The following is a 6045-nucleotide window of genomic DNA, read 5'->3' as shown; positions in this document are numbered from 1 at the left end:
TGTCACAGCAACCAGACTTCTAGCAATTCTAGAAACAAGCAAATCTCATTTGCCGATACAACAGCATAAAACATTTTGTCTTCCTCTGCATTAAGCGTCACGTCAGCTAGCTCAGTTGCTTGCAGCGACGCGCAAACGTTCAAAAGAGTGACATGCAACATGAGTGAGGCATACTTACGCATTAGAAACTGTAAAGGAGAAAGGATCCAGTGTAGGAGCAGCTTCTTATCAAGATAGCTACTTATCTCTCTTTTGCCACGCTGATCCGTCAGTCCCACATAGTGAGTGGTTCGTTTAGTGCTTTGATTGGATGGTCAACACACACATCTTCCTGCCCTGGAGCAATCAAGAGTCTAAACAGAAGCACTGTTACTACCCTCCTTTTTGGCTTGATAAGGATTTGGATGAGTGGGTAGCAGGTGGATTTCCTTTCTCTCTCCGATGAAGAGCATTAGTGACTGCTGCAGGTGCAAACCCTTCCCTCTGGCCACAGCAAGGAGGGGCAGGGCTGCTGGGGGACTGGCTGCTCTCCTTACAGTAGGGCATGCTGGGCTCTACCAGCTGGCTGGTAGAGGGAGGATTTGGTCCCTCTTTGTGCCGCTTAGTCTCATTCCAGACTTCACCCTTACTCTCTCTTTATAGGCCTTTCTCACGTCTCTCTAGCCGTGTGGTTTATGGGCTTTGTTCCCAAGGAGAAGCTTCTTGTGCTGTTATTATACTTGGGAACCTGTGGCTTCTTCAGAAAGCGTGCTGGCTAGTTCTGGTCCTTTCTTAAAGCTTGGTGACAGACATTGTAGCTCACCTCTCTGTTGGCAAGTAGGACATGAGTTTCAACCTCTTTCTACTCTTCAAAATTCCAGATGATGCTGTAATGTCTCCTTGTTTCGGGTTTCTCAGTAGTCAGGGAATGAGATGGTGCTTCAGGGTTTGCATTTGTTCTGCAGCTCTTGCTTTGCTGTCAGTACGTCAGTCGGATATTTGAGAACTTTCAGTTTGTGCCTGTCTGGGGCTTTGGGGTCATCCTCTAGCTAGCTGTGTCTCAGGTTTAGCAGAAAATGAATCCACAACATCTAGGCCACAGAGAAGCAAGGCTTGTTACGAAGAGGCTGTGACGGTGTGGGCAAGAACAGCTGCAAGCAAGTCAGGACAAAACCTTATCATTGCAAACTGATGAAGCCTTTCCGACAACAGAAATCTGTGGAAATTCTGGAGCTTGGCTCCAACTGACTGAGGCTACGCTCCGGCTATTTCCTGTGATGCTCCTGAAATGGAAACTTTCTGCTCCTCAAGCAAGAGCACTGGATGGAAAGGTACTGTAGGTAATAGATCTAATGACATTACAGAATCTCTGTTGCAGTTAAATCTACATACAGTAGTTATTTTTCTGTTACTGGTTCTTCGTCTGGAGGAGTGGGGGGTGCAATATTAAAAACTTGCTGCTCTGCAGGTTAGGATATTCTTTTCAATCTCCAGTCTATGCCACTCGTGTCCAGTTAATGCTCATATGCTTTTGTGCCAATTCAGTTTGAATAACAGCTCCCTTCTCCTCCTCTTTCCCCCAGTCACCAGGATAAAGCCCATGATTTAAACCAGTCCTATTTCCCTGTTTACATAGGGCCTGACTGAGCAAGTCCAGCATCCTCTGGGAGGGAGGGAGGGCTCTTCATCCCCTCGATCAGCCTAATAGCTCTTCCCAGTTCTGTCCATGCTTTTGTCTTTCTTTTGAACTGTAAACAGTCTTTCAGTTGCGGCTTCAGCAGGGTATTGTGCAACAGCATTAAATCGTGTTGATTTGGCAGGTGTTCCCCTCATGCAGCCTGGAACCACTCTGGCGTGTCTCAAAATAACAGTACCCAGTTAACGCCCCCCAATTTTCCTCTCTTATCCAGTGCAGTCATCTCCCCTTTAACAGTTCCCGTCTGCCTCTCACCTAACGACTTGTCATGCATCATCCTATTAAATACTTCGCTGAAGCGCAAACTACATCTGCACATTCTCTTCTCTGCAAAAGTCAATTATTGAAGACAGCTGTGAAGTTAGTCTGCAGTGCAGTGTTTTGCTAAGCCCACTGTGTATTTCAACTATATTTGCATCCTGAGCTATTCTTTCTGTCAAAGCACATAATAGAAAGATTTGTGTGTTATTGAGGTCAGGCTAACAGGTCTTCAGTTTGCTACATCGCCTTTTATTTTTCATGTCTCGAATACAGGCACTGCTTGCTATTTTCCAGTCATGTGGTACCTGCCCCACTTAGATATGTTTACATTCCTTGCTAATAAACTCTTGGTTTGTGTCTGTTCTTTCACCTCCCTTGACACGAGCACCAGGAGTTCTTAGAACTGTGCTTTTGCTTCAGATGTAGTAATTTTTTAAAGGCCTCATAATAATCACCATCTTGTCTTTTACTGGTTTGCATCTAAGCTATCTTTACTCTTGACAGCCATATCACTGCCTCTTATCTCACTTCTTTCTTGTTCCTTTTTTTATTTGACTAGGAAGCTTCTTACTGAATTTTAAGCTCTTTGCAATGCGTAAATTACCCCTAACTTCTGCAGCTCTTGCTTCATTCCATAGCAAAGTGCCAGAACAGAGGCTTCTCTGTTGCATTATTCCTTTTCCATCCTGTATGAGCTCCCTATTATTTCTTAAACTCTTTTTGAAATCAGCTGGTTACTTTCCTAAACCCTTTTTCTTCCCTGCTTAGGATGCAAATTGTAGATTGCTTTCTACCTTTGACTTAGAATTCTGAGGATCTTCCACATTTCTGTCTTTGGACTCTTCAGCCTACCTGCTTGTATCAACCAGTTTCTTCAGTGTTTTTGCAAATTGGCTTTGTTAAAATTTTAGCTATAAACCCAATTTTCTTCTCCTTATACCAGAAGTGAAACTAAATGACAACACTAAATCAGCCCGGATAAGCTGCTGGCATTTACAGGCAAGGCTGAGGTTCCCAGCCCAAGCCATGTGAGCCCATTCTTCCTCCGTCTGTGTCCCACCTTAAAGCTGCCAACGTGGACATCCACACGACTCCTCAAAATGCCCTTCTAGGTGTCAGCGTAGTGTCCGGGCAGCAGAGTAAGGCCATGGGGGGCGAAGAGCAGGGAGTTACGCTGCACTGAAGGATGAGCCAATCTAGTTCACGGCTCACAGCCTGGCACTCGGATGAGCTCCTAGGCCTGGGATTCTACGGGCTCAAGCAAAACGGGTTTCCAGCAGGTCTGGTCTCAGCTTTTACATTCAGTATCCAATTTGCTCATCCCTCAAGCTGTACTAGTAGGAAGTGTTTGAGTTTCTTTCCTACCCTAAAGGAAGACAAAATTTCCTAAGCTCCTGCTACAGCCTTCCACACCATCTCCTCAGTCTCTGCTCACCATGTCTGCCTTTAACCAAGATAAAATCCACTCTCAAACTGGAGTTCTGATTCTTTATGGAGAAATTTTTTGTGGACCAGTGCTGGGGGGACCTCAGTATGTCAGCAGCATGGAATGTGGCAGAGGGTGACCAGAGCAACCCGGGCCAGCTCCTGCCACCAGGGTCAAAACTGCCCACCAGCTTGAAGTGAGAACAAGAGGGGAAGTCAGCAAAAAGCACAGTGCAGCAGATCACTTTGGTGTACAAGACTCAAAAGCCAAAACGATAATGCTGGGTTTTCTTCAGAGGACTTCTCAGTCAACTACCAGGCCACTGGGGATTGATGGCATGTTAAAATGCTCTTTGGATCTATGGATTATTTTTTTTCCCCTCATATAACTAATTCAAATCCAAATCAAGTTTGTCACTGCTCAATCAAGTTTGTCATTCCCATCTGTGGGCATTCAGTAGTCTTTGGGATATGAATTGGGCACGCTGCAAAAACTACGAACCCAGCTGACAACAGTCAGAGCTGTAGCAGCTATAGCAGTGAACAGACTGAACATGGAGTGGGTCAGCATCAGCAGCAGCTTGAGTTCTGTCCTGCAGAAGAATCCCCCAAACTATTCATCCTGTTACCAGTGTTGACATATGCAGGCCACCTAAATGTGAAGACTGTTTTCCCTGCCTTGTTTGATTTCACCTGAATGGTGCTTTGTATGTGCAGTTTCCTTGTTGTCCTAGATACGCAGACTTTTGTTTTTCAGGCTGGTGTACTTACAGTACTGTATCCACTAGAGTTTAGGGTTGTTCTCTTTAAAGTACCGGTGTTCACATCTGGAGGAGAGTTGCAAATGCCATAAGAATTGGATTCAACAAACAGAAGTAAGACCCTTGGTGATGCACATGGATATGGTATTGTGAATATCAGGGGAACAGTACTGATTTACATTGCTTTAAAATGTCTGTGGCATTGTTTTAACCTCACCTCCAATTGCAGTAGCTGTAATCTTTACTGAAGCCTTAAGGAAAAGGGGCAGGTTTATTTTTTAGATTCTGCTCGCTATAGAGAGTCCAAAGCAGTGCCAAGCTGTTGGAGGAAGATGTGGTGGTACCTGGAAATGAACCGGTAATGCTCCTGTCCCCAGTCGGTATTTGCTGAATAGAACAACTTTTGGTTGAAACACAAGATGAAGCTAATGACGGTTTCAATCCACTGCTACGTGTCATGCCAGCCCTGTTGTTGGTTCCTCTGGCTCTGGGGTGATTCACCACTATCCTGAAAAACAGGCAGCTCTGGCACTGTTAGTCACCCGGCACTAACATAGGAACGCTCACTCTGGGGAAGCAGAGCATATACTGCCAGAGAGAAACGGGCACCTCCTTTTCCCAAAACCTGGAAAAACTAGTTTCAGGATGTAACAAATAAAGCTACGATTGTCTTTTTCTCCTTCCTAAAGGTTTCCAGGCCAAAATAAAAATTCTTACTGCTGTTAAGCATTTTTTTAATTAGAATTAACAGTATGACCATTTTCTTCCATTCCTTTTCCCCTTACTTGCTTTTAAACTGTTGAAGTCCTATGTTTTTTTTTTCCCTCTCCTTCTGTTGTACTCCTGAATCTACATCATGTTCCTTAACAGCTAACTCCATTGCCACTCCACATCCTCCTTCACACCTGTTTGAGCATTCCTGTGGTTCAGTTTGGCAAGCTGTTCTCCCTGCCTTATGAACGCAAGCTTCAACAACACTAACAGACACTAAATCCTCTCCTTAGTATCCACCTGCTTTACCTGCATAGCTGCATCTGTACCATCTGCAAGATACCTCTTCTGCTCAGCCCTTCACCCCTGGTGATCCTCATGCCCTCTGGTTTATTTAACCAAAGTACAATGAAGGTACAGTCAGTAACAAGAAATGGATTAATGAAAGCTTGAAACCAAAAAAAATTCTTAACCTCTTGCTGTATATGCCACAACTTCAATAACAGTCTTTCCCCAGGCTGTGCTCCTAATGATGGAGCAATATCCCAATGTTTTTACACAAGAAAACCAGGGACTTGACTTCAAAAGGAATTTCTAACCTCATACCTAATTGATCTGGGTGTAACAGCACTGAAGGGAGCAGAAATCCGTAGCGTTTAACTGGTGCGGGATCTGAAACTGATCCCCTCAGGCTTTAGGCGCTAGCTCTCCGTTGCAAATCTGGCCTAGCTATGTAGCAGAGCCTTTTGGCAAAGACAGACATACAGCTGAGACAGCTCTGCAATGCGAAGGAGCAATTTTCCTCCCCCATCAGCAAGCATGTGGTCACTTCACAGTAGCGTACTTTTTATTTCTCGATCCAATTTTCCTTAGCTTGTACTAGCAGATAAGGTATCTAGTGCTTCATTTGCGAGACGTGTAATCCAGTGCATTTCTCAGACGGATAAAATTCACATCCTGGAGAAAGCTGAAGAAAGAGACTAGATTTTTTTTTTTTTTTTTTTTTTTACTGTTATCACTAAGACCAGAACCTAGCAAGAGCTTCTTCAGCTTATGTTTTAGACACTGATTTGTCTGTCATTGTTTGTGCCCTTGCTTGATGAGGATGATGCAGCTACAGCCAAATGTTTTAATGCTTTTATTAACTACATATTGGGGTTTTGCTCAAATTTCCTTGATTTTAGCAGGAAAAAAATAAAGAACTAGATATGA

This window comes from Platalea leucorodia (assembly GCF_965183815.1).
Source record: "Platalea leucorodia genome assembly, chromosome: 7".
NCBI classification, from domain to species: Eukaryota; Metazoa; Chordata; class Aves; order Pelecaniformes; family Threskiornithidae; genus Platalea; species Platalea leucorodia.
The sequence above is the reverse complement of the archived record's forward strand: the minus strand, read 5'-3'. Positions refer to the sequence as shown.